Consider the following 19,239-nt stretch of genomic DNA (forward strand, 5'->3'; position numbering starts at 1 on the left):
TTATTGAATGGGAACTTGATGGCTTGATGATATGTTGAGACGACAGCTTCCATATAATGAATCCAATCTCGACCAAGGATGACATTGTAAGGGGATTTACAATCCATCAATAAGAAATCAATATTGACTTCCTTCTGCATAAGAGTGACCGGGAGAGACACCTTTCCAACGCAATGAGTAGCGGTACCATCAAAACCAACGATAGGCGCATTTTCAGGGGTGACCAAGTTATCAATAAAAGGAATACTGCGATAACACCCAGAAAACATGACGCTAGCTGAACTACCAGTGTCGATCATTATACGTTGTACATGCATACAACTGATATACGCAATTATCACGACAGCATCATAATGAGGAACATGCACGTCCATTAGATCTTGGTAAGTGAAACATAATGGTTCATCTTCAATAGTCTCCGTGCGAAAACCTTCCACGAAATTGATCCTGTTAACTTCGTACCAATTAGACAGATATTTGACTTTAGAACGACGAAAGCGGTTTTCAATGTATTGGACAATGAATCAATGATGGCATGTCCAACCTTAATGACATATTGATCGATTGATGGTTAAAGCTTGAGTTGTTACTTTCTTACGCACATATTGATCAAGCTTCCCATTCTCGCACAAGCTTTTCAATTCTTCCCGCAAAAAGACCGACAATTCTCCGTCTCATGACCATAATCATTATGAAATTTGCACCATAATGATTTATCACGAAGTTGATTTAGTGTCGTCGCCGCTAAGCGGAAACGGGCGGAGTGAGCAGACTCTTATCCTTGATTTTGTCGTAAACTACCGCGATATTTGGTATTAAGCGGAGTTAATTCAAAATCGATAAAAGGCTTTCCAAATCCGCTCATGGAGTCTTCTTTCTTATCTGAAGGCTTCGACCGGGTTCTTTGTTGATCAAAAGTCGGATTTCTTCGTTTATTTAGCTGATCATTGAAATCCTTTCCTTTATTATCTTTGTCACGAGAAGTTCAAAGTACCGCGGTCGTCTTCAACATTGATAAATTGTTGAACTTCGGCCGGTATAACGCGACGCCGGAAGATGGAATATCGAACAAGAGAGTTGTATAACCCATCTTTATCAAACAAGATAGCTTCTTTAAAAGCGTAAACCACCATTAGATCGGATTGTTCAGAAATCTCAGTTGCAGCTTGGCGAAAACGAGCGATAAAACTATAGAGAGTTTCCTCACGTTGTTGCTTGATGTTGAAAAGAACTCGGACTCCATTTGGACGTTTGAGATTATGATGAAAACGTCTTGAAAACTTTTCGGTTAAGTCCTTGAATCGACAAATAGAGCGCGGAGGTAATTCGCTAAACCATACCAACGCTTCCCCTTTTAATGTAGAAGGGAAAAGTTTGCATTTTAAAGCATCATCACCTCCCGATAAAACCAGTTTGTTTGTGAAATTAATCACATGAAGCATAGGGCAACCCTCGACATCATCATATTGATCAAACTCTGGTTGTTTGAAGTCTTTGTTATGAGTAGCCCTTTGGACGGCGAGAGAAAATTTGTCCAAAATACCATCTTCAACTGCCAGATTTTCTAGTGTCGATTCAAAAGGATCATGCCCGTAAGAGCTTTTTAATCATTTTCTCGACATGTTGAGGAGTCATCGATCCGTATCTGTTGGATCGCGATCATAGTCACGATGACGCCTATGAGAGCGAACAGAACGAGAAGAAAACGACGAAGATTCATCGTTTCCGTGTCGAGATGATTGTGGATGGTACGTTGGGCTTTCAGTACGATAATGTTGAATGATAAGAACCGCGTGCTGAAGTGTTTCACCATACCGATGGTTCCGATCATGAGTGTGATCATTATTCTCGTTCGCCACTCTCGAATTCCCGGGGACTTGCCGATAATTTGTAGGATCGTGGGGTGCGGTCGGACGATTATTAGCAAGCATACCTTGCCTACCGAGAGCGTGACCATTTGGGTGGAGATTTCTACGGAGGTCGGGAATTCGTCTCTCATTACTCTTAACTTCGTTGATGGCTGTTGCGAATATCGCGAATCTCATCCTCACCACTTAAACGATCCCACACTATTATATCGTTGGCGTGTGTGACGTTGTGGTGTGACAGATACAACATCATCTGCGGAGTGGAGCGTCGTTTAAGATGGCGCTGTAGTAATTATTCCGTTTGCGGACCGGTCTTTAACTTTTGAAGAAGTGCTTCTCGAGACATATGACTTACATTATCCGCGATCGATCTTGGAGAATAGTCGAGGCAATAACCTCACGCTGAATAATTTGGCGATTGGTGGAACGCGGCGATTATTAGAAGGTATTATCTTTGTCGCGCCAAGTTGTCCTTGACCATCATGTTCGTGATGATCGTCGATAATCACATCGGGACCTTGAGCTCTTCGAGTATCGTCATAACTTTCGCAGAACGTGATCGAGGGTGTAGTATAAGAACCGCTTGAGACGGCGCCAATTATGTTTTCGACCAAATATGATCAAAAACACCAAGTGTTGATGAAAAAGACGAAGAACGAGAAAAGTAATTAGAAAAATGATGGTGATCGGGAATGATGAGATCGTACCTTGCGGTTGCCTACGCACCCAAATTATCGATGGGATCAAGTCTCAAGAACATAGTTCGTATGAAAAATAGTTTTGTATTTATATAGGTAGAGTAGAGAGTCCTTGCGACTCAAGTAATCTTGTAGCTTGAGCAATTGTGATAGACTATAACTTTCAACCGATAATTATCTCTTTGATAAGAAATGAATCTGGACATAAATCAATGTACATTAGTGGCAAAGCCATGTGGCTAAGGTTCAGACCTTAGACACATGAGTTAACGGCCTTGACTTTGATCCATAATATTGCTAATGGGCTTTAGCCCCCCGCCGATTGAATAAACGAATAAAGTGGAGACTCCTACTAATGGACGTTTGCCACGTAAGTGGGGGTCGAAACACCGTCTACACTCAAGTATGTTTTCTTGGGAGATTTGGGAACCTACCCAGTAGTCATTGCATCAGATTTGACTGCGGAGCAAGAATCCAGGTTAGTAGCACTTTTAAAGGAACACAAGTCAGCTATAGGTTGGACAATTGATGATATCAAGGGGATCAGCCCTATGATAGTTCAACATATGATTCATCTGGAAGAGGATTCCAAGACTTCTAAGCAAGCACAAAGGAGGCTTAATCCGAAAATGAAGGAAGTAGTTAGAGAAGAGGTCGTCAAACTCCTTGACGCCGGCATTATCTACCCTATTTCTGATAGTCAATGGGTTAGTCCGGTTCAAGTTGTGCCAAAGAAGTCGGAACCACAGTGATCGAGAACGAGAATAATGAGTTGATTCCAACCAGGATTAATTTGGATGGAAAGTTTGCATCGATTCTGAAGTCGAATAGCGCATCAAGGAAAGACCATTTTCCATTGCCATTCATCGATCGGATGTTAGAAAGATTATTTGGACAAGCTTACTACTGCTTTCTTGATGGTTACTCAGGATATTTTCAAATCCATATTCACCCTGAGGACCAAGAGAAGACCACATTCACATGTCCGTTCGGAACATTCGCCTACCGTCGTATGCCTTTTGGTCTATGCAATGCACCGGCCACTTTTCAGCGATGCATGATGAGTATTTTTGACGACATGGTGGAGAAATACATGGAAGTTTTTATGGACAATTTTTCAGTGTTTGGATCATCTTTTGAGGATTGCCTACACCATCTCTCCTTAGTCCTTAAACGTTGTTGCGATACCAACTTAGTTCTGAACTGGGAAAAGTGTCACTTCATGGTAAAGGAAGGGATAGTGCTAGGTCACCAAGTTTCAAAGGAAGGAATTCTAGTAGATCGAGCGAAGATTGATATTATAAAGGATCTACCCAAACCGAGAACTGTCAAAGATATTCGTGCCTTCCTAGGTCACGCGGGATTCTACCGTCGATTTATCAAGGATTTCTTGAGAATTGCAAGACCAATCGGCCACATCTGTTAGGGAAAGATATTGTCTTTGATTTTGATACATCATGTGTTGAAGCTTTTATGAAGTTAAAGGAAGCACTCACTTCAGCACCAATCATTCGTGCGCCCGATTGGAGCTAGCCATTTGAGATCATGTGTGATACATCTGATTATGCTATAGGAGCCGTTCTAGGACAAAGAGACAAGAAAGTGTCGTACACAATCTATTATGCTAGCAAGACTCTAAATGGAGCACAGATTAATTATTCTACCACTGAGAAGGAACTCTTAGCCGTCGTCTATTCTCTTGACAAATTTCGACAATATTTAATAGGTTCAAAGGTGATTGTCTATACTGACCATGCTGCTTTGCGTCATTTACTCGCTAAGCAGGATGCCAAGCCAAGATTGATCCGATGGATACTACTTTTACAAGAATTTGATTTAGAGATACGTGATAAGAAAAGGAACGAGAATGTCATTGCTGATCACCTTTCTAGATTGCTAGTGGAGAATACGGAAGACAATTTACAAATCTGTGAGACTTTTCCTGATGAACAGTTGTTCAGTATATCAGAAGTGCCATGGTATAGCCACATTGCAAATTATCTTGTGACCGACAAGGTACCATCACATTGGAGCAAGCAAGAAAAAGATTTATTCTACTCAAAGGCGGATATTATTTTTGGGATGATCCATACTTATTCAAGAAGTGTTGGATCAAATTATTCAAGATGCATCCCGATTGGAACAGGAATCCATTCTATCATTCGTCATGATCACCTGCGGAGGACATTTTGGCCCGCAACGCATCGAACAAGGTATTACAAGCTGGATTCTATTGGCCTACTCTTTTTAAAGATGCAAATATTTATTGCAAAGCATGTCCAAGATGCCAATTTTTGGGTAAGACCTCGAAAAGGTTCGAGTGGCCTCAACAACCGATCCTTATCTCGAAATCTTTATTGATGTATGGGGTATAGATTTCATGGGACCATTTCCTCCTTCTTTTTGGTTACACCTACATTCTACTTGCTGTGGACTATGTTTCAAAATGGATTGAAGCGGTTCCTACGAAGACCGCCCGATCATAAAGTCATCGTGGACTTTCGAAGAAAAACATTCTACCAAGATTTGGAACACCGGAGAGCCATCATCGGTGATAACGGTTCTCACTTCAGAACCGTGTATTTGGGAATCTTATGGCAAAGTATGGAGTAATTCACAAGCTAGCTTTACCATATCATCCTCGGACTAATGGTCAAGTAGAAGTTTGAATAGGAAATCAAGAGTATTCTAGAGAAGACAAGAAATCCATCTAGGAAAAGACTGGTCTCTTAGACTCCAAGATACACTATGGGCATCTGAGAACATCATTCAAAACACCCATAGGGGAGTAAGCCCTATCGCTTGGTATATGGAAAAGCGTGTCATCTACTGTCGAAGTTAGAACATAAAGCCTATTGGGCGTGAAAGAGATGAATTTCAACCTAGATCAAGCAGGAGAAAGGAGGAAGCTTCAGATCAGTGAATTAGAGGAATTGAGAAGTGATGCTTATGATAAGTCAAGGATTTACAAGGATAAGACTAAAGCATTACATGACAGAAGAATTCTGAAGAGAGAATTTGAACCTGGACAGAAGGTTCTGGTCTACAACTCTCGTCTAGAAATTTTCCCTGAAAAATTGAGATCTAGATGGACGGGACCGTTTATAGTAAGACATGTCACACCTTTTGGAGCTATTGAAGTAGAAGACATCAAGAGAAGGACTTGTTTCAAAGTCAATGCTCATCGACTAAAGCCTTTTCTGGAGTTACCTACTGGAGACGTGGAGGCCATTTTTCTCAAGGATCCGGTTTATCAGACCACTGTTGAAGCGGAAAATTGGGGTAAGTTACCTACACACCTTAAAGATTACATTTTATGTCTTGCTGAACCTGTTACTCTGTCTAGTTTAAGTTTTTTGCATGAAGAAGCCAAGCGTCGTAAGCTTGACTCCTTAGGATCTCATTAGTATAAGTGCCACTGATAGCCGGGCCCTCAGATTTTCATAACTTTATCCTTTACTGAGAGGAGTTGCAAGCGCCGGAGTCAAAGTCTCATAACTCTAGTAGACCGAGTATAAAATGTCTATGGGAAGTAAGCATGTTGTTGAGATATCAGTTTTGGAGTAGTAATTCTAGTCTTGAGGATCTGACTTTAAAAGACTCACATTACGTCTTAGGGATCTGATGTAAAAAGACCTACCTCCTGATCATTCTTTTGAAAAACTTTCGTTTTAATCACTTCATTTCGTACACGAAATTTTGATTAGGAACCCATGCTTTAAGGTCCGGTAGTTTTCAAACTAATGTTAAGATTTCCTTTTCCGTTATATGTTATTTTAGTTATATGTTATTTTTAGTCTATCAAAAAAAAAAAAAAAAAAAAAAAAAAAAAAAAAAAAAATGGCTTTGGGCCAAATCAGTTCACATTTCGGCCCAACAACTCATTCTCTTCCCCACACCACCTTAAAACCCTAACCTAGATTCGCCACCTCCACCACCACCAACCATTGCCGGAAATCAGTTGAGGAATCATCCTCCAAGAATTCCAAACCCAACCACTCAAATATGCGTCTGGGACATATCAATTTTGCCTACCCCTTTGCCCGTCACGCGAACCAAACCAAATTTTTAATTTCTTGCATTTTACACCACCACTTCATCCCATTTTTATATATATCATTCACAACACAGCATAAGCTACCCACCATTGCCATTTTCGAAAGATAACATTAAAATTTCACCCCGCCAAAATCAAAATTTTGAACTTGACCAATCGTGCTGGGGACGATAGGATTACATGAAATTTTCGTCCGGACGCATCGGCTCGACCGATTGAACAGTAATTACAGTTTTTCTTTTTGGTTGTCATTGTTCATTTTCCTTTGTTTGATTATTATGGAAGTCTTAAAAGAGATACATCCGAGTTGAAGTTTGGGAATTTGTTCGAGAAAGAGGGTCTCTCGACACACTTTGGAAATGCTATCTCGACGTTGAGTTGGGATGTGTTTTTTGTATGACGAGAGTGACTTCGTATGATGAGGGTCTAGTTAGACAGTTTTTTGGTGCTATAGACCATTTCATACCCGAGGACGAGTGAGCTTGTGTTGAAATTTGAGACGAGACGAGTTTAAGTTGACGAGGGAGATGCTCTAGGAGTTCACCCAAATTCCAATGTATAAGGGGGATGAGACACCTGTATTGGGAGGATTGAAGGATTACCATGGACGTCTTGGCCCACATGCAGAGGTTAATCAAGCAGGCCGGACGAAGACCAAGTCTCTCTTGAGAGAAGAACCGTGAGCTAGCATACAGATGGCTTTGTCACAACGTAGTAGGGCGGTGAGTGAGAACACTTTATACCAGCCCGGTCTACACTTGCTTTGGATGTTGATGACTAGGGGACGTTAGAATCTGTATGTGTAGATTTATTCTTAGAAGGCTGGGAATATGAAGACAAAGAAGGTGGAGCATTCTAAGATAGCTCCCGGTCATAGCCACAAAGATCATGGAAGGCTTAGGATTTAGATCGGTTGCTTTCGGATGAGACTTCGAGAGCTATGATCCTAAGAGTATTTTGGCTACGAGGACCCTTGAGGAGAATGGAGCTCGAGTACTTAGATGTCTGAGGGACAGCCGACGCATACTGAGCTGCACCACACCCTACTGAGTATGATTTTGGAAACATAGCACCCTATCAAGCTATAGAGGATCATAACATGAGGGCTGCTATGATACATATGCAAAGGGGAATGCAGGCGTTGTTTGAACATTAAAGGACTACCGAAGCAAAGACCACCCATACACTTCCAGGATTGACGAGGTCAGTAGATACCCTGGCTGGTAGTGTTGACGAGATTAAAGAACGGGTAGGCAAGCTGGAGAGTCAACCGAGAGGCGGACGAGCAGATAGAGGACGTTGTAACGTCAGAGGCCGCCACGAGTAGTTTTGAGCACTGTTTGCTCAGTAGGATTAGTTACTTTAATAATCCTGTATTTGTTTTGTTTCTTGAACTAATGATATTTGATTTTCTCTATTTTGTGAGCTTAACATTTATATGATAGAGAAAGATCAAATATTGATATTCGGCATCAATGGTAATATCCTACCTTTTTCTCATCCATTTCATTTACTTCTTTATACATTGAGGTCAATGCATGCATAAGTAGGGGGAGGGTATACTTGAGAAATGAATTTCAAAAATTAGTTTTCAAAAACAAAAATATTTTTGTTTCTATATCAGTAGCATGAGAAAAATGAATTTTAATGATGAGTCTGGGATATAGATTATATACTGCTTAGTGTTGAGTTTGATAGATAGTTGATATTATTGATTTCATTACCGCTTAGACTATTTATTATGCTCGGACATAGTTCTTATTGATAGAATTCTTTATCAAGGCATCACCATAATACTTGGTGGAGTTTTGTGTACTTTTGCTAGAAGAGATTTAAACCCCTAGTAAACTAGAAGTAGATTTTTTAGACTTAGCCCGTGAGACTTTGAGCTTTATACCCATTCTTTGGAGAGTTCTTATTTAAAAATCCGAGTCTTAGTGACTCAACATCTTTCAGTTCTTTATGTCGTTGTAATATAGTCTCATTATTCGTTGATTTGGTTAATCGAAGTGACATCAACTGGGGAGATAGCCATTAGGTCTTGTAGTCTATTCGAAATAGAGTATCATCTTCGATAAGTCAAGTAGTGAACCCATTCAGCCTTTATCCCACCTAGTATGACCATCATGTTAAACCCTTTTTGAGCCTTACAATAAGCCATTTTCTTTCATAAAACCCTTTACCCGTCACCCAACTCGGACAAAGGAGTATAGCCAAAATCTTTATCAACCATACCCATATGTTTCGAGAATACGAGGGACACAAAGAGGAAGAAATAGCACAAAAGGAAGATTACAAGGAAATATCGAGAGATACAATGAAGTCCATCATTCTCGTTTCAAAGTGAAAGAAGCTAGTGGAAAACAAGCATATCTAGTACTAATCAAGGATATACCATCGAAGTCTTAAAAAAAAAAAAAAAAAAAAAATGGAATGGAGGGAAAAGCTAAGACAAAGGAAGAATTTTTTCTCTGCAATACAGAATTTGAAGAAATCTTCCAAAGAAAGAAGCAAAACCCTTAGTGTTTTTCAGAAACAACCTTAGAATCCTTTTTACCTTTCCTTCATAAACCAATACCTAAGCCAAAGTTACAACCCATGACTTATCACTACAGTATGGTACGAAGTCTAGAATAGGTGAGAGGATGCTAAAGTGAAGGACCCGACATTTCATATGTGATTGACATTCTTTCCATGAGACTACTTTTATTCAGAAGTCTGTTTTTCAAGGTAGTATGTGGGATGTTCGTATGCATTATTCTTTTCCCCACATACATGAGGTAAAATAGTAGACCATCTTCTGAGAGATTCTTTGTTGAGAGTATGACTAGTGAGGATTGAAAGTCGAGATTTATCTATCTAAAGATAAACTAGGGATTCCGTTTCTTGGATAGGAGAGTATAGGAGATTGACTAAGTACACACATAAGCCTTGATTAAGAATTTTGTCAATTTTTACTATCTCCCATCATAATCTATGAGTCTTTGCAGCAATGTAGTTAGCAATGGAGACCGTCTGTTGGAGTAAGCACTAAGTGGGTAAGGAATTTCTCTCTCTGAAAAATACTATCATTCTTGAACATGCTATTGATTGATTTTGTGGGTATATCACCTGAAAACCTTCACGAGACTATAACAAGTCCTTTTTGGGGAACTTAAAGGTTTAAAGCCTTGTTGCATATGGTAAATGAGTTAGGATTTTATTTTTGTTATTAGGATGTGATTTTGATCACTTATCTATTTTTTTATCTTATTTGCTAAGAGACTAGCAAAAGGCTAGTTGGGAGTTGTGATAAGTGCTCAAAAAGTGCTATTTAACCCTCGATTATGCCTCTTGTTTAGCCATCTTAGTGGACTAATAGTGTTTATAAGTTGTTTTTAAGATTCTCTGGAAAAAGAGAGTTTTGTAGAATATTAGAGAAAATGGGGTAAAACGAGCAATTGAGACATTAAGGATCATATGGGAGGCCCGTGGACAATCATGGAGAAGGCCAAGGAATTGGAGCTGTTAAAGATGCGACTTGGACCTATTTTAAAGTCTATTTGGAAGCCCAAGGCCAAAGGATTCGTTGTTTGGACCAAAGCCCGCAAAAGAGGATAGAAGGATAGAGCAGAAGAGAGAAAATCGGCTTATGCGTCTGGGACGCATGTATCGAGCGTCCAGACGCATTGAGTGCGTCTGGGATGCATAAATCAAGCGTCCAGATGCATTGATTAAGTCTGGGACGCATGAATCGACACTGTAGCCAATTCCTTCTCAGTTTTGAAGACGAAGTCGGACTCTGGAAGAAGTCTATTTGTATTAGGAAACAAATGACGGTTTGGAATACTTCTAGAGCTCATTGTAACCCCTATAAATAGAGGACCTAAGTGCCTCATGTAATGGGCCAATTCACTTATATTCTTGTCTCCAAAACTTGAGGCAGAGAGAGATTAATAATAAAAGATCGGTTTTAACTAGCTGAGTCTTAATAAATTAGTCTTTCTAGTCTTATGTTCTTCAACTCTTCTTCTTCTTGTTCTTCCTTCTTTATGGAAGGCTAATCTTCTCCTTCAAGGGAGAAGATGAAGCCAGTGCTTAAGGTTTAATGATTCTTCTGGTTCATGGTGTTCTTCAATCAGGTTAGTTCTTTATGTTTTTAGTTATTAGTTCCATTGCCCACACCAGGGGATGGAAGTATAGAATAGGGTTTATGTTTTGCAATATTAATATCATGCTAGTGTTCTTTACTTTTCTTCTAGTAGTATAGTACTTTAGAGTTAGGGAAGTATTCTTTGTGTTGCCTTAGAAGGGGTAGCTCAGGGAGTGGCTGCCTAGGGGAAGTATTCTTTGTGTTTGCCTTAATTGGTGATTCATTGAATAGCCGCCCTATTAGGAAGTACTCCTTGATGTTGCTCTTGGTAATACATTGAATGGCTGCCCGAGCTTACATAAAAGGAAAGAAGATATTAATAGCATAAACATAGGAACAACCTTAAGTAGAGTTAATTGTTAACGATGTTTCATCCAAGAGGGCATCGGCACTCGCTCGATTGCCTAATTGTAGTCTACTTGTAAGAACAACCATGAAGCAGAAGGTCATAGATCAAAAGTATTGATGGATTCTAATCTCTTGAATTCCATCTCTTATAAATTCTCAACAGTTTAGTTAGTTTAGCTTAGTTTAGCATTAGAATATACAATCTCTACAATATTAGTTTTTAATCCCTCAAACCCCCTTTCCAGTCCTGTCCTTCACATAACATACACTTAAAAGTGGAACGATACCTTACTCATCCTTTACTTATTGAGGGATAATTAGGTTTTGATACGCTTATATTTGTTCAACGATCATCATCTATCTACATCACCCAACATCTCATCTACACACACAAAAAGAGGAAGTGTCACCATCGTGTTTTCAATTTACCAGGAAAAATGTGTAATCTGGAGTTATACAGTAAAACCTTTTAGCCAATTTTAAAATCCTTACGCAAAATGTGCTTGTCGTGCACTCTTTTTATATTAGCTTTGTAGGATTTCGAGAGATCATAAGCATCACTCCGAATCTCCTCAAGCTCATTTAATTACAGTTTTCACTTCTCGCCTGCCTCGTTGATATTGTAATTGAGGCTTTTGATGGCCCTAAGGGCACGATGCTCAAATTCAACTAGTAGATGACAAGGTTTTCCAAAAACAATGCGGTAAGGAGACATCCCTATAGGTGTCTTAAATGTTGTTCGGTATGCCCACAAGGCATCCGATAAACGGAGAGACTAGTCTTTTCTTGATGGATTGACAGTTTTCTCCAGAATGGAATTTATCTCTCTGTTGGAGACTTCCACTTGGCCACTCATTTGTGGGTGATATGGAGTAGCAACTTTGTGAGTAACTCCATATTTTTTCATTAAAAACCCAAAAATTTTATTACAAAAATGTGTACCCCCATCACTGATGATAGCCTTAGGGACACCAAAATGAGAAAAAATGTTTTCTTTTACAAATTTCACGACAGTCTTATGGTCATTTGAGTGACATGCGAGTGCCTCAATCCATTTGGACACATAGTCTACAGCGACTAGAATGTAGAGAAAACCTTGAGAAATCGGGAAGGGTCCCATAAAATCAATACCCCAAAAATAAAAAATTTCCACAATCAAGATAGCATTTAGGGGTATCTTATTGCATTTTGTAATTCGACCTAGGTGCGGACAACCAATGCAGGCTATGCAATGTTCGTGTACATTGCGAAAAAGGGTAGGCCAGTAAAAACCACATTGGAAAACCTTGGCCGCAGTTATCTTTCCACTGAAATGACCTCCGCAAGATTGTTCATGGCAAAAGGATAATACGTCGGTGTGCTCCCAGTCGAGAATGCAGCGACGAATGAGTTGGTCGGAACAATACTTAAAGAGGTAGGGGTCATCCCAGAAATAATATTTTACAGTGGATAAGAACTTTTTACGATTGGGACGTGACCAAGAGGAAGGAACTTCCTCAGTAACTAGGTAATTAACGATATCCGCGTACCATGGAGATGAGAAAATAGAGTACAAATATTCTTCTGGGAAGGAATCACAGATGGCTTCAGAATCACTATCCATGTCACCAACCAGCCTTGATAAATAGTCGGCCACGACATTTTCGATTCCTTTCTTGTCTTTGATTTCCAGGGTGAATTCTTGCAAGAGAAGGATCCAGCGGAACAATCGCTGTTTCGCATCCTTTTTCGCGAGTAAGTATCGAAGTGCGGCATGGTCAGTATATACGATGGTGGATGATCCAACGAGGTAAGGGCGAAACTTATCCAAAGCATACACAACAGCTAGGAACTCTTTCTCAGTTGTTGTGTAATTGCGTTGAGCGTCATTAAGAGTTTTACTAGCGTAGCAAATGACAATGGGTTTGTCGTCACGTCGTTGGCCTAGTACAGCGCCAATAACAAAGTCGCTAGCATCACACATCAGTTCGAATGGTTGAATGATAGGAGCGGTAGTCAGGGCAGTTTTTAGAGTTTCAAAAGCTTGTTTGCAATTATAATTGAAGTTGAATACCGCATCCTTAAGCAGGAGATTGGTTAAGGGTCGAGCAACCTTAGAAAAATCCTAAATGAATCTCCTGTAAAACCCAGAGTGTCCTAAAAAGGCACGGATATCACGAACTGTACGTGGGAAAGGTAGCGAAGCAATTTTAACAATTTTAGCTTTATCAACCTCTATCCCGTCTTTCAAAACAATATGACCTAGAACAAGTCCTTTGGTAACCATGAAATGACACTTCTCCCAATTAAGTACCAGATTTTTCTCTTCGCAACGCGTCAACACCTTAGAAAGGTTGGATAGGAATTTGTCAAATTAATTTCCATAAATGGAAAAGTCGTCCATGAAGACTTCCATATAACGTTCCACCATATCACTGAAAATATGGAGCATGTAGCGTTGGAAGGTGCCTGGGGCATTGCAAAGACCAAAATGTATTCGTCTGTATGCAAAGGTTCTAAAGGGACATGTGAAAGTTGTATTTTCTTTATCGGCGGGATCGATGATAATTTGGAAGTAGCCGGAATAGCCATAAAAAAAACTGAAGTAAGCATGACCGGCTAAACGTTCTAGCATCTGGTTAATGAATGGGAGAGGGAAGTGATCTTTACGTGTTCTGGCATTAAGTTTGCGATAGTCAATGCAAATTCTCCATTTAAATGGAATACGAATGGAGATGCATTCACCATTTTCATTTTGTACAACTTGAATGCCAGACATTTTAGGAACAACGTGGACAGAACTAACCTAATCACTATCAGAGACCCGCATCAAGTAAACATAAAACTTCCTCTCTTACCACTTCTTTCATGGTGGGGTTAAGACAACGTTGCGGCTCTCGCAATGTCTTCGAGCCGTCATCCAGATGTATGCGATGTGTGCATACACTAGGGTCTATTCCCTTGATATCATCTAAGGACCACCCGATAGCGGAGCGGTGTTTACGAATGACACGAATCAAACGTGCTTCTTCGTCGGTAGTTAAGTGAGTAGAAATTATTATAGGATGACTACCATCAGGATCGAGATGCACGTACTTCAAATCAGAGGGTAGAGTTTTTAAATCGGGAGTTAGAGGATTAGGGATTAAGGATTCGTGAGCGACCGTCTCTTCAATGGAAAAGATCGAGTCCGGTTTTTCTGGAACAATTAATACCGCAGTAGTAGGATCAAATAGTGGTACTGACTCTAATAATGCATGGACATCCTTGATGTACGAGTCATCGTCAAACTCAGGATTATCAAAAGAAAGAAATTGGTGTACCTCATCTTCGGGAAAAGATTTTGTGAAATAATCGTGTGCTAGACTATCAACCAAGCTAATCTCACCCTCCATTATAGGATCGGGAAATTGTTTCATTAATTTGAACACGTTGAGTTCGACAGAAAGGTTCCCGAAAGACAACGTCATTGAACCGTCCCTACAATTTATATGAGCATTAGCAGTTGCAAGAAATGGACGTCCTAAGATGATTGGAATGGAATCACATGCCACTTCAGTATCTAGAATGACAAAATCAATGGGGCAGTAAAAATTTTGGACCTTGACTATGACGTTTTCTACTATGCCCTTTGGGTACTTGATGGAGCGATCCGCGAGTTATAGAGTCATATTGGTAGGTTTTAACTCATGAAGACCTAACTGCTTAAATAAGTAGTAGGGAAGTAGGTTAACATTGGTGCCTAAGTCTAAAAGTGCGGTAGCAGTACACTTGTCGCCCAACGTGCATGGTACAGTTGGTCGACCTGGGTCTTTGTATTTAACCACACCATTGGTAGTAGTAATCGAGAGAAACTGCTCAGTGAGGAACGCTTGTTGAAGAACATTCGTACGTCGTTTGGTGGTGCACATGTCCTTCAAAAACTTGGCATGCTTGGGCAAACGCTTAAGTGCATCTAGAAAAGGTAAGTTTATGGTCAAATTTTTGAAGGTTTCACGGATCTCATCGAAATGTTCGTCACGTTTGTTCTTTGCCAAACGGGCAGGGAACGGAGCTTTTGGGCAAAATCGTGCATAAAGATCAGTGGCGTCTTTTCCTAGGGACGTGGGTGTAGATTTGGAAGGAACAACTTCGTCCGTTATAGGTTGGAAGAACGTCAGCCGTGGCTTCTGTCGATTTTTCGTCTGGCATACGTATGTTATTGTCGATGGTTCGGCCAGAACGAAGAGTGGTAATGGCATTTACCTCACCCTGGCTTGCATTAATTACTAGATCCTAGTGCATTGTTGAGTTCAAAGGCAGTGTTTGTAGGCTTAGGGTTTGGAACTGCTTGGCCAGGGAACATGCCCTTTTCACTTTTATCCTGTGCTAACAGCTGAAGAGACTGTTGGATATATGCTAAGATTTGATTATGTTGATTCATGTAAGTCAGAAAAGTTTCAGCTGTTTTATCGGCAGCGGATTGTACCAGTGGAGCAATAGAAACAAGTTCACGGATATTGTTTACAGGTTGATTTTGGTAGCCATATCCTTGATTAGTGGGAACAAGGTTGTGGCTGTTTTGATACCCTATATTTGAGTTGTTGGGAAAATTATTTTGCCCTTGCTGAAATTGTGGAGGATTTCCTTAACGGTTGGAATTGTAGTTCGCGGGTGGTCGTGCAGAAGCGTTCTTGACACCCGGAAGAACTTGTTGTTGGGCAGGGGGTGCCCAAGCCAAATTCGGATGTTGTCGCCAAGGTGTATTAGGGATGTTAAAAGCACAAGCCTCTTCAGAAGATTTGGGAGGGCACTCGTATACCAAGGTATAGTAAGAATCGGTGTTCTCCGGACTTAAACAAAGAGGACATGGGGAAGCGTTGGCAGCCATGACCTATTTGGGTTTTTGATCATTTACTTGTATCGAAAGAGCATCGACCTTTTTGTTTAGGGACTCAATCAGAGTTTTTAATTCCGGATCAGGTTTGACCTCGAACATAGATGTAACCTTGGTAGGAGTGTCTTTAGAAGATCTGGAAGAATTAGTGTTTCCCCAATGGGTGCTTCGTGAAGCCTGTTTCTCAAGGAAAGTGTATGCTTCAGTAGCGCTTTTGTCCATGAAACAACCACCGTTCATGATATCCAATGTTTCCTTTTGATGGTCAGAGAGACCATTAAAGAATGAACGGACTAATACAGCAGTGTCGAGTTGATGATGGGGACATTCGAGAAGGAGATCAGTAAATCTACTCCAGGCTTCCGAAAAGGATTCCTGGGGATGTTGGTGAAAGAATTGAATCTTCTGAAGCATTTCTGTAGTTTTCTTCTGCGTATAGAATTTTATCATGAATGCTTGTACGAGTTTGGCCCATGTGTCAATGGATTGCGGCGCTTGTCCGGCGAGCCAAACTGAAGCTTTATCAGCTAAGGTGAAGGGGAATAACCTAAGCAAGACTTGTTCGTTGGTAACGGTCGGATGGCGGAAAGTGGTGACTACTTGTTGCATCCAACAAAGATGATTGTATGGTTTTTCATGGTCTAAACCATGGTAAACAGGTAACAAACCGAAAATGTTTGGCGGAATGCGAAAATCACATATAATCGCATCAAGTTTAATGCAGGAAGCAGGTCCTTCCTATAAGGAAGTAAAGAAATCCGAAAGGGGTTTCTCGACTGTGGGATTTTCCTCGGCCATAATTAAGGGAGATAATGGCAACGGAGATGTTTGATAAGGTTAGTTTACGGAGGAGGAACTATGTCTAGGAGCCAGCATAAGCAGTTGTTTATTGTATTTTCGACGACGATATGTAAATTCTAATTCCTTATGTTTACCAGACCGCAGTCTCATACAAGTACGAATTTTAATTCAAGGCTCATAAGGAACGAATTATGACTGGAGGATTAAGAATTAAGGAAGGAGGGAGGTGAAGCACGTCTTCCTGGGCTGTTGCTAACTTGAGCAGGTAAGCTAGGATAACGTGTGAATATTCCAACAGCCAGGTCATCTGAGAGAATTGAGGGAGGTTGTTCGTGCTAACACGTTCCTTAATTAGGCAACCTCAATTTTTTTCAAGTTTCCTAGGCACTGATGGAATAAGATGATGATTTATGATGGTGTATTATGCAGGGTGTTATTAAGATGATTAAAATGAAATTTTAATTATTAGGATTATATATATATATATATATATATATATTTTATTTTTTTATTTTTTTTTATTTATTTTATTTTATTTTTAATTTTTAGTTTACTTAATTAATATATTATGGAGACGTGATTACGAAACATGCAATTAAAAACGATGGATGTCAATATAGAAACTAAACATACAATTAACACATGCTAGTTTTACACAGGAAGTCTATATATGCAAATCTATGTGAATAGAAATGTGTCCTACGCATGCAATAATCTATAGCAATCGATACATGCAACTTAAATGTGAGCTAGGGGAATGTCGAGAACGAACTCATACAAATGAATACCGCGTACGTAAATTAATGTAACATATACATACAAAAATATTCTAAGCAGGTGGTTTAAAACTACACATACATCCAAATATATTCGAATCATATTAATCGTGTTAACGTGAAGATGTAATGACAAACCACATTTATATGCAAAGAGTTCTCATGCCAACACACAAATATGCAAGGTAAAACAGGTTATAGCAACAACCAAATAATATCATCGACAAAGTTTGAGGAGTTTAAGAATTTGAAACCTGGCGTCCCGCGATTCCTCGTATACGATCGAACTAACTCCCGAGCTCGTGAACTTACTGGATAAACTGGACAAAAGAGTCCAAAAGAGTACTGAAAGGGAAAGTGGTCTGTACCTGAAAACCGGAGTGTTGATACTCTAGGTTAGTCTCGCGCGCTACTAATATAATTTCGTCCGAGACTCTTTTGTAAGTTCAATGCTTCAAGTTCCTACGGAATACTTTGACTGTGCTAATGAAAATAAACAAGACTTGGTTCACAGATATCTGTTAGTAGAAAAAGTTGGGGCAATAAGGTATGTAACAAGTTAGTATTACAAAAGAAATGGAAATTAAAAAGATGAGGAGGTAGGGGAGGGGGTTTTTATGTTTGATATATTCTAGTTATTACATTAAATGTCTAGAGTCCTTTGGCGTGCAGCGGCGCCATTTGATAAACGCTGATTTTATACGTTATTTTGGTTTTATTCTTTTACTTAAGTCCGTAGTCCGAAGTCCGAAGACCAAAGTCCAAAGTTTAAAGTCCGTATAGTCGTTCGTTTAGTCAAGTTACCTTACTCATGTGGGTTTGGTAGGATAGGTCGAGTAAAGGATTGTCCAAACCTTAGGGCTCGGCAAGGTTCATAATTGGAATTACAACTTTTAGTGAGTAGGATTTTAGGTTTTTTAGTTGGTTTAATTAAATTGATGGTAATGTAAATAATGTAAATTACTAACGATGATTTCGATGTGAATAAACAAAGATAGAGAAACAGGGAGAGGGTTAATCATACTCATGCAAGAATCATTTTTTAACAGTTTATATTACTACATCACTACAGCTCTAATTCGTCTCGAGTTCATAGACAAACCCGAGACGACGTCCAGTATTGATCCCTAGCGAAACGCGCACATCTCTGAGTCGCATCGCACTAGCATAAGAAGTTGAACTAATATTTCATCTCTGGAATATCATTTCAGCTCCTGGCTCGATTCTACATCAGTTGGACAAATTGGAGAGTTGTTGGACACAAAAGAGTCGCGCGCGAGATATTTTGGGTCTCTCGCGAGACTGTTCTGGGGTATCAGCACTCCAAATTTGTACAGTCTCAGTCATTTTGGGACCGGATGTATAATCTACACCTAATTCCTAAGTAGTGATTCTAGAATATTAAAGAGTCAATCCGGATTTTCACACGAGCAGCATAACCCTCCCGGGGGGGATTAGCTCATGGTCATTGGAAGAATAATTAAACTTGTTGTATACATTAAATAAATAAATGCAGGACAGAAATTAAACTGGAAAAGAAATGACTTTCATTAAGAAGAAAATGACTTACAATATTAAGCTGCTGAAATAAAAGGGACAGAATTTAAGTGCTGAAATGAAAAACTAACTGACTGCTAAGCGGAGGCTAAAGCATGAAAATGCTGAAGGAGAATATCTCCCATATATATATAGCCGGAGGGTCGG

The sequence above is a fragment of the Coptis chinensis genome, chromosome 3 (genome assembly GCF_015680905.1).
Source record: "Coptis chinensis isolate HL-2020 chromosome 3, ASM1568090v1, whole genome shotgun sequence".
NCBI lineage: Eukaryota > Viridiplantae > Streptophyta > Magnoliopsida > Ranunculales > Ranunculaceae > Coptis > Coptis chinensis.